Source organism: Astatotilapia calliptera, chromosome 14 (genome assembly GCF_900246225.1).
Source record: "Astatotilapia calliptera chromosome 14, fAstCal1.2, whole genome shotgun sequence".
NCBI classification, from domain to species: Eukaryota; Metazoa; Chordata; class Actinopteri; order Cichliformes; family Cichlidae; genus Astatotilapia; species Astatotilapia calliptera.
Window position 1 is genome coordinate 10,771,069 of NC_039315.1, and position 10,612 is coordinate 10,781,680.

General features: G+C 39.3%; 1 pseudogene; it reads left to right on the forward strand.

The window, feature by feature from the left end:
* The first annotated feature begins 4,680 nt into the window (after positions 1 to 4,680).
* LOC113036577 (odorant receptor 131-2-like) lies at positions 4,681 to 5,606 on the forward strand (annotated as a pseudogene).
* Positions 5,607 to 10,612: the final 5,006 nt, after the last annotated feature.

The window sequence follows — 10,612 nt, forward strand, 5'->3', positions numbered from 1 at the left end:
TTTAATGTGTATGATATTTTTGTCATGCGATTTTAAGGCCGGTCCTACAACCGCATCCAAGAATAACATGCAGCGTATCTCAGAACTGTCGGTGAAAATTATTCTTGGAGCTAAGTTTAATTGAGCTGCATTTTAAAGAGGTGCAATTTCACAATTTGTGTATATTTTCTAAGTTCACTATTTTGTCATGTGTTGAGAAAAACACAGATTTTAAAATTACATGGTCTAATATTTACATTTAGCATAACTGCAACATTATTTTTTCGTTTTTTTTTTTTTAAAGACTCGAAAGGACTTGAAATTCAAAGTTTCAGACTTGTGACTTGACTCGGACTTTTACACCAGTGACTTGAGACTCGACTCTGACTTGCCTGACATTACTTGAGACTTGACTTGAGACTTGAGGATAAAGACTTGAGACTTACTTGAGACTTGCAAAACAATGACTTGGTCCCACCTCTGTACATTTCTGGTAGCTTTACTTTGCGGTCAATCGCTACTGCGAAGATATACTCCAAAATCATGTCCAAAACTCGAAAACGGAAAGATCACATTAAGTTACAAAGAGGAGAAGGTGGTAACACTCACCACTGTTGTGTCATAAAAAATCGAATGATCAATTTTGACGTTTAAAGAGTTTAGATCGATCAGTTGTTTACATCACTCAACACAAGCAGAACTGCATTACAGAATCAGAAGACACATCGTCCACATTCAGAAGCACATCTCTGTATAGTGACAGTTATTATGACTTAAACAGGCAAATGTTCAGCATTCAACTTACAGGTGAAGAATAGTCAACCCAGATGTTTCCCCCGTTAGCAGGTGAGGAGGAGGAGCAAGTAAACAGGGCCGTAGGACTCAAGTCGCAGGGAGTGTGGATAAGGTGGAAGAGCACCTTGCAGCACTAAGTCACCTGGTCAAACATCATGCAGGCAGACTTCCACCATGTCCGATTCCTCGTGCAGGCAGTATACCCTACCAAGCCCAGTACACCTCCATGTGTCGTGGAAAAGCTAGATATCGGCCTGTCCCCTGTGCTCTGGAAGGGGCACCCTAGAACATATCCTCAGCAGCTGCCCAAAGGCCCTGGCCAATGGTCGTTATTGTTGGCGTCACAACCAGGTGCTCAGAGTAATTGCTGAGAAGACTGCCCCAGCAATGAGCACCAGCAAGCGCCATCATGCTCCGAAGAAGAGACTTCTTTTCATTAAGGCTCAAGAGAAACCCCAGGTGTGGCCACGGTTAACAACCAGCCTGCTCAACTTGATTGGCAGCTACAGGCTGAGCGGAGTAAACAGCTAAAGTTCCCACCAGCACATCAGGGGCCTGTTCTTCGTACCTCGCTAAGTAAGTTAGCTGGATTTGATTGTTGACGATTTCGCGTGATCTTGGATTGTTCGGTTCCCCGAAGCTCATCCGGGACTTGCTGCCATAGCAACAGAGCCATAAGCGTAAACCTGCTCGGGAGCAGGTTTACTTTATGTAAACAGGATTAGATCGCGGCCACGCAGGTATGTCCGCTTCATTTATACGAAAGCAACAGCGATATTCCACCACTGTTTCACCATAAATAAATAACATCAATGTAACTAAAGATAATGCAGCACTTGATCCATTTATTGATTTCACACAGATACATACAGGTCATTTCCTAAAAAAGGGAAATGTACTATTAACATTCTATTACATGTATGTGATTATTACAGATGTAATTCATATTTCAGAGTAGTAATTGCAAATTACTTTGTGCAATCAAGATGAGAGACCACGGCTATAAAAGCGAAGGTGGATTTGGGAAGCCTGTCGCAGCCATGTCCTGTCCGTATACGCGAGCAACCCATTGCGAAAGGTGCAAGATTGATAAGGAGAGTCCTCAGAATTCAGCGTATATTGCGGGATAGACAGGATCCCTCAGCTCAGCACAACAGTGTGCTCATTGAGAGATATCGATATTCCCGTGAGGGTATTATTTACTTAACCAACTTGTTGACGAGGGGGTGCAGGACCACCACCTGTCTTTTTTTGCTCTGCCCTTTTCTTGGTTGCTGTTATGAACCAACAAACAGAGTATTCCAGGGTCTCATTCCAAGAGACTAAAAGCAATATAAGTGATAAATATTACCATTCTGTAGAATATTCTTATTTCACTTTTACTTGTTCCCATGTTCTAGTGGGTCCTGTTGTGGCTCTAATGTGAAAGGGGATATAATATAACATATTATAATGTAATATAATATTGGATAATATAGTGTGATATGATAAATCTACCCTACCGCCTACTGGTGTTGGCCAGAGGGGCCGATGGCGCAATATGGCAGCCTGGCTTCTGTCAGTCTGCCCCAGGGCAGCTGTGGCTACAACCGTAGCTGCTTCCACCAGTGTGTGAATGTGAGAGTGACTGAATAGTGGCATTGTAAAGCGCTTTGGGTGCCTTGAAAAGCGCTATATCAATCCACTCCATTATTATTGTCATTATTAAATTACTTATGAGTTTAATTTGTCAGCAACTTTCTGCCAGCCCTCTCTCCTTGCTTTTGCAGCCTTTGCAGTGTTCCCTTGCGTTTTAATTAAACTCTGAAACTCCTGAAATCCCTCACTCAAGAGTTCTTGCTCTGCTGCCGAAAAATACCGAGCGCGCTCCTTCGACATTTTCGCCGACCAATCAGAGGGTTGCCGATCAATGTTTCTACTATCGATGCGTAGCCCCTTTTACGACACCCAGTGATCGCACATTACTTCATCCAATCGTCAACAGCAGGTGTGTTCGGAGAACCGGATTAGCGAGCTCACGGTTAGCGCGATGATTTGGTCTTGGATGTGTCATTTGATCTTGGATGTAGTAAGCGACGTACGAAGAACGGGCCCCTGATCTGATCTGATCTGATCTGGAACTTACAGTGCCCAGGGAAGAGCATATCAATGAGACCAATCAGAGTGGACAGTATATCCTTGGTTTCTTAACATAAACCTCACTGTTACAGCTAGTGGCAGTGCGAAAGTGCCCCCCTTGGACTCACTTTTAATATAAATCCCATTGTTTTCCCCTGAGTTATTGGTTCTGTTATTAGTTAGCTACCATAAACTAATGCTGTAGAATGAAGGATGACACTTTAATGATGAATCCTCAGGTTTATTGGTAATAACCATTCAGTTTCACCGTAAGAGCTGGGAAAGTGTACATAAAAACAGCGTGTAAGTTAAAAGTCCATACTCTTACAACTGTAAACATTTAGAACAAATAACTTAACCAATGACTCTACGTGATATTGAAGTACACCGACTTCACAGATTCTTTATGATGGTAGCGATCAGGTGGAAACTTTTACTTATAAAGTCAGACATCTGTGTTTACACTTCACAATAAAATACAGATTCATCTGGAGCTAACTAGCCTGCTTCAACTACGTCTACTGAGGTCTAGGTCACAACCCGCCCATTGTACCACCCCCTTACACTGTCCTGTCCTGCCTCCGGTCTTCCTCATCTCAGCACTATAAATAAAATCACCCAAGTTTAAATCTAGCTCTCTAATCTTGCCTACAATGAAAATACAATGGCTTCCAAAAGTATTCGGCCCCCTTGAACTTTTCCACATTTTGTCACATTACAGCCACAAACATGAATCAATTTTATTGGAATTCCACGTGAAAGACCAACACAAAGTGGTGTACACGTGAGAAGTGGAACGAAAATCATACATGATTCCAAACATTTTTTACAAATAAATAACTGAAAAGTGAGGTGTGCGTAATTATTCAGCCTCCTGAGTCAATACTTTGTAGAACCACCTTTTGCTGCAATTACAGCTGCTAGTCTTCTAAAGTTCGAGGGGCCCGAATACTTTTGCAAGCCACTGTATTTCAAATATGAGGAAATTTTCTACAGGCAAAGACATAGATGTGTTATGAGTTTGCAAGCCACTGTATATAAAATCATGAGTACATAATCAACATATCACACAAGCATCCCTTCCCACAATGACAAACTTAACAATTGCCGTTTCTGTCACTCAAAATATTTAAAGATGTACTTATTTACATCATAACCATACCTTTTTGCCTCTATCAAGGGGGCTGCTAATGACAAAATAAACTTCCACGTGCTCCGTTACAACACTCTCCTCCAAACTGCCCGATAACTGCACAGACAACAATTTTACAGGTAGTCGTGCCTTCAAAATAATACCTTCAAATCTCAAACAGGAGTCAGATAGTAGATGTAGATGAGCGCCAAAATAAGCAAATAAAATGCAAGCAAATAAAACTAAAATAATGGGATTTAGTCTCACTTGTTGCACTAATTACAGAATTGATTACCTTCACAGCAAACAACAACTTTTCAGTTCTTTCAGATCTGTTATGTTGACTTTACTGCAAAGTCTCCTGAGTATACCATCAATTACCTATTTAGAGGCATTGATCAGAGGAGATTGGGTACTAGAGCACGATGACAACACAGTAGAACGAAGTTTCATGTGTAATTGTTATTCTTAGTTGCTGTAAGCTTCAATTTCATGATGCACGGTCATTTTTCAGAAAACTGCAGGGAACGCAGCAGAAGACATTTGGCTCTGGATTTGATTCTCCACTGGATTTGATTTTGAGTTTTGACAATCTTACATTTATCAAACAAAACTTTAATGAACTCTTAGAAGTACTTCAAACAGGTTTGTTTGCTATGGCAGGTAACAACTCAGTGAATTATGGTTTTTTTCCACGACCAGTCAGCTACCGGGTCATTATTGTAGAGATCCTGGTAATAATTTTTCTTTGCATCAACATGTTGCTCATTGTGATCTTTGTTAAAAAGGAATCCTTTCACACATCTGCACGTTACATCTTGTTTTTTGTAACACTGCTGTCAGACAGTGTTTTGTTATTGGTGTCAGATATTTTGTTTATATTGACCCATTTTGAAATTACAATGCCAGTGTGGTTGTGTATAACTATCTCTGTTGTTGTACTTCTTTACTTCATTGTCACACCAGTTACTCTGACAGCAATGACTCTGGAGCGCTATGTGGCCATTTGTATGCCCCTGCGTCATGGACAGCTCTGCTCCACACGCAGCACTATGTACTGTATCCTGATCATTCATGGCCTCAGCTCTGGTCCTTGTATAATTATTCTGTCCATGTTTTTTGCCTCCGGCTCACTTAAGTTCTACAAGCAATCCATGATATGTAGTGGAGACACATTTTCTCTTTACAGATGGCAGGATCATGTTCGATCAGCTGTGTATCAATTGTATTTCTTGATTATGGGCATCACCATTGCATACTCATATGTTCAAATAATGAAAGTGGCCAAAGCTGCATCAGGAGAGAAAAAGAAGTTGACACAAAAAGGACTCAAAACAGTGATCCTTCATGCTTTCCAGTTGCTGCTCTGTCTCATTCAACTGTGGTGCCCATTCATAGAAATTGCAGTGCTTCAGATTGATTTCAGTTTAATTCTAAATGTCCGATATTTTAACTACATCATGTTTAACATTGCTCCAAGGTGCCTGAGTCCTCTGATCTATGGCCTCAGGGATGAAAATATTTTTCTTGTACTGAAAAATCTTATGCCTACTTCATCCTGTTCAAAATAAATGTAATTTGAATCACAATAGAAATATAAATGCTGTCATTTATATTTCATGTTAAAATGTATGGATGATTAAATTATTAGTAGTTTTCCAGTTTTCCAGTTTTTTTTCTGTATATGTTCTGTGTGGTTGCATTTTTTTTATTTAAAACAAACTGTGCTTTGTGTATTACGTCACTGTTTAGTGAATAAGTAAAGTCAAATTTTTATGTATATAGCACCTTTCTAGATAAAAGATGACAAGGTGCTTCACACAGGGAAGACAAAGTATAAATCAAAAACAGACAAAAGTTAACAAAATGCAATTTTTAAAAGATGTGTTTTTAGTTGTTGAGTCCACACATCTTAAGCTCAGTGGGAGTTCCACAGTCTGGGAGCCACATTTGCAAAAGCTCTGTCTCCCTTAGTTCTCAGCCTTGTATGCTGAATAACAAGTAGGCCCTGATCACATGACCTCAGGGGCCTGCAAGGGACATAGGGCTGTAGAAGTTCAATGATGTAGGCTGGAGCTCTAAAGGTCAGAACCAGAATCTTAAAATGGACTCTAAATTCCATGGGGAGCAAGTGCAGCTGTATTAGCAATGGTGTCACCTGAGAGTTCTTAGATGTTTTGGTCAGAAGCCTTGCTGCAGCGTTTTGGAAAATCTGCAAGCGCTCCAGGGACTTTTTGCTAAGAGATGTAAACAGCAATTTCAGGTGCAGTGAACAGTGAATTGTATGGGTGCAAATTACACAAAATCTTAAAATCAGAAAATACAATTAAAATAAATGTTGTGTTTATCGTATTTTTAAATAAGGGATTTGTTTATTGTACTTATCTACGATATTTGTCCAAGAGAATTTTTTTCCCCTAATATGAGATGCTTAACTTTTTCTCAGAATGAATTGTTGAGTTTTCTTAATGTTGGAGCTTGATCGGTTTAGCTTGATCTATTGTTATGAATTGGTGCAACATACATTTATTTTATCTGAAATATACAAATGATTTAGTATGTGTTACATGGCAGCCCTAAAGAATATCATTGTAACTCAGTATTATCTGATAGGGTAATAAATACAGATCCACAAATGATATATACATATACAACAAATACAACTTTTATCATTTTATTGCTGCGGTGAACAATGATGAATGTTGGAATAATATTATTTTGAAAAACATCTTCAGTACTGATCATAATCCGTTGATAACAATCATGACAACAAAAATATTAACGATATTTAACAGTAAATAAATTGTTATTATCATTAATAATAAGAATGATTTCTTTTTTATTGTATTTTTGTGAACAGTATTTACAGAAGCTCACTTGTTGAGGGAAGGGTTTTTTTTGTTGTTGTTGTTGTTTTTAAAACTGACCTAGTTCCTAGAGCTGTTTTGCAAAGAAGAATGGGCAAGAATTTCAGTCTCTAGATGTGCAAAGCTGGTAGAGACATACCCTAAAGGACTGGCAGCTGTAATTGCAGCAAAAGGTGGCTCTACAAAGTATTGACTCAGGGGGCCGAATAATTACGCACACCCCACTGTTAAGATATTTATTTGTAAAAAATGTTTGGAATCATGTATGATTTTCGTTCCACTTCTCACGTGTACACCACTTTGTATTGGCCTTTCACGTGGGATTCCAATAAAATTGATTCATGTTTGTGGCTGTAATGTGACAAAATGTGGAAAAGTTCAAGGGGGCCGAATACTTTTGCAAGCCATTGTAGGTGGAATTAAGACACAGTCCTTGCTCTGTCCTTATTGTGCATCCCTTTGCCCAACTTGACAGACAGCTAACGGTTTCAATGAACATTGGAGGCGGAAGTAAGTTTAAGGCTTTTTACTTCGTCAGTAGTTCAATGATTGACATCCTTTTCTTTCCGTAAAACTAAAAACAAACGCAAAGTAAATGTTACAAGATGTCTTTTCCTTTTAACTCACACTTCTAGGATATGAACTGTACTGTTATATAGTATGTGTAATCAACAGCGACTCAGTATTGATCACAATACAACTTAGTGAGTTTAGCTTCCTCAAAGATAAACATAACAGATGAAATAACTGGTTTCTAAACAAATCTCTGTAATAGAAATGCACCAAATAAACTTGTAAACATGTTGTACATTAATACAGTAATAAAACGTTTTAAAGAGCAACAACATATTCTGCAGGTTAACAAGCGACCAGCTTCCTGTTTCCTCTACCCACAGGAACACAGAAAAACCCCACCAAAATATAAGCTGGTGACTATTCCCAGTATGACCAGCAGAGGGTGCTGAAGAGAAAGAACCTATGCATGTCATAATAGTCCTGTTGCTGAGGTTGTGGTCATCCTGTAATCTCTCAAGGACTATCTCCAACGCTTCAGTGACTGGATCGCAAATGAAGAGTGATGTAACATCATGCAAGTCCATTGTTTCACCTGCCTCCATAATGTCATCTCTCACCTTCTCAGCAAGGTCCAAGGTGTTCTGGATCTGGTGTTCAGAGCTGTCTACCAACAGGTTGAAGATTGAGGCCAGAAACTTTGAGATGCTATAGGTGACCAAGTTATCATACAGACAATTGCTCTTAAAGGAACACCCTATTTGTGTAAACCATTCAGTTTAGGTGTAGATTCGCCTGGGTATAGCCTGTGGTATGAGGTCTGGTCAATAGCATTGTCTTGTTCTAACTAATTGTACTAACTGACCTCCCAGCCCATTTTTCATTCAGTGGGCTGGTTTCAGTTATTGTGCAAATGTACTGTTTATAAGGTTGGGGGAACCTGCAGCCAGCTGAGACTGACGAAGTCACTTCGATGAGTGATGAAACATTTCTTCCATTGAAAACACTACTTTCAGATGAACAGAAACAACCTTCTGGGATAGTCTGTACAGACTTTTCCACATCTATAGTATTTTGGTGCATCCTATAATAGAAAGCATGCATGCTATGGAAAGTTGTTTTTTGTTTTTGTTTTTGTTTTTTTTAGCTTTCAGCATTTCAGGGTTAAGATCTAGAGTTATACTGGGCTATTGCAGCAAATTTGCTGGAATGTCATGGCATGTGGCATGCTTCATGTTACATATTATCACAATAAAACTGAACAATTTAAAAAATTAATTAGTATCTGAAACAGAGAAGACAATTTTCTTTTACTAATTTACAGTGCTGTGCATGCAGTAAATACCTTAAAAGAGGCAATAGGTTTTGATTATTATTTGTTACAGACATATGAGGGTAGGAATATACAAATGTAAAATAACAGGATATACTTGTTCTCTTTGGCAATAACTATGACAGTTAAATTCTGAACACGCAAAAACTTTTTCAGAACTTTCAGAACTAGACTTCAGTGTAGAGTCTCTTGAGTTCTCCATCTATCATTGATGTGGAGCCATCAAGGGGAATGGCTGCTAAGGGAAGGTGATGACACCATCTCACAACTTCAGTTTCATATGACCTTTAAATTAATGTTCCACTGTCATCTCTCAGAAAACCAGAACAGGAAACCTGAAAAGAATAAGTCTTATATTTAATAATGACACTCCGATGCCCTCTTAGAAGTGCTCTCTATGGCAGGTAACAACACACTAATTTGTGTGTTGTTGATTAATAAAGTTTCATCTAATCTAATCTAATCTAATCTAATCTAATCTATTCATATACATTCATTCATTGTTGAATGGCGCCCAACACCACTGTGTCGTCAGCAAACTTCACAATGCTGTTGGAGCGATGGGCGGCTACACAGTCTGAAGTGTAGAGCAGCGGTCCCCAACCTTTTTTGCGTTACAGACCGGTTTATGCCTTTAAGGTGTCGCGGATAAATACAACGAAATAAAACTAGTACCGGTACTGAAAAAAAGAAAATTTATTCATAACACACGTGAAAAGAACCAGGAAAACCGAGTAAACGATAAAAACGATAACAAAATAACGCTGAAAACCGATAAAAACCCTGAAAACCATACACTTTTTACACCTGAGCCTCAACTCTCGCGGCCCGGTACCAAACGACTCACGGACCGGTACTGGTCCGAGGCCCGGGGGTTGGGGACCGCTGGTGTAGAGGGAGTAGAGCAGTGGCAAGAGGACACATCCAGAGGCGGAGCCAGACATTTGAAACACCCGGGGCTTAGCCCTAAAGCAGGGGTGTCAAACTCAAATACACAGTGGGCTAAAATTCAAAACTGGAAAAAAGTCGCAGGCTAACGTTAATATTTATTGAAATATATTTATTGAAATATATTTATTCCTCCAGATGGTAAATGGTAAATGGCCTGCATTTGTATAGCGCTTTTCTAGTCCATAGGACCCCAAAGCGCTTTACACTACATTCAGTCATTCACCCATTCACACACACATTCACACACTGGCGATAGCAAGCTACATTGTAGCCACAGCTGCCCTGGGGCACACTGACAGAGGCGAGGCTGCCGGACACAGGCGCCACCGGGCCCTCTGACCACCACCAGTAGGCAAACACGGGGTTAGTATCTTACATACACACTGGTCTTGCTTATAAAACTCATAATGAGCATCCAACAGTAAAGTGTTAAAATTATGGCCTTTACCCGGGATTGAAATGTCAAACACATTAAAACGAAAAGTAAATATTCCAGCAGACATTTTGCAACATCCTCAATTTTTGATGAGCTTTAAAAACACAACAGTCCTGAAGTTATATTTGCAAGTTTCAAGAAAATAAAATATCCCAAGACATACGTGACAGGTAAAATCCTGGCTGAAAAAAACATTTCAGTGTGTTTTGGTTATCTTAATTACTCTAGAACAGGGGTGTCAAACTCAAATACACAGTGGACCAAAATTCAAAACTGGAACAAAGTCGCGGGCTAACGTTAATATTTATTGGGGAAAAAAAAATCTTCCTCCAGATATAAGAATGAATCTTTTCTTATGGACTCAAACAAGCTTTGCTGAAAAACTGAATATGGAACAAGCAAAGCTTAATACTAAACAATATATATATTAGCTGTATAATACCAGTAGGCCAGCTCTAATAGTAATTTGGTATGGCTTCGCGGGCCAA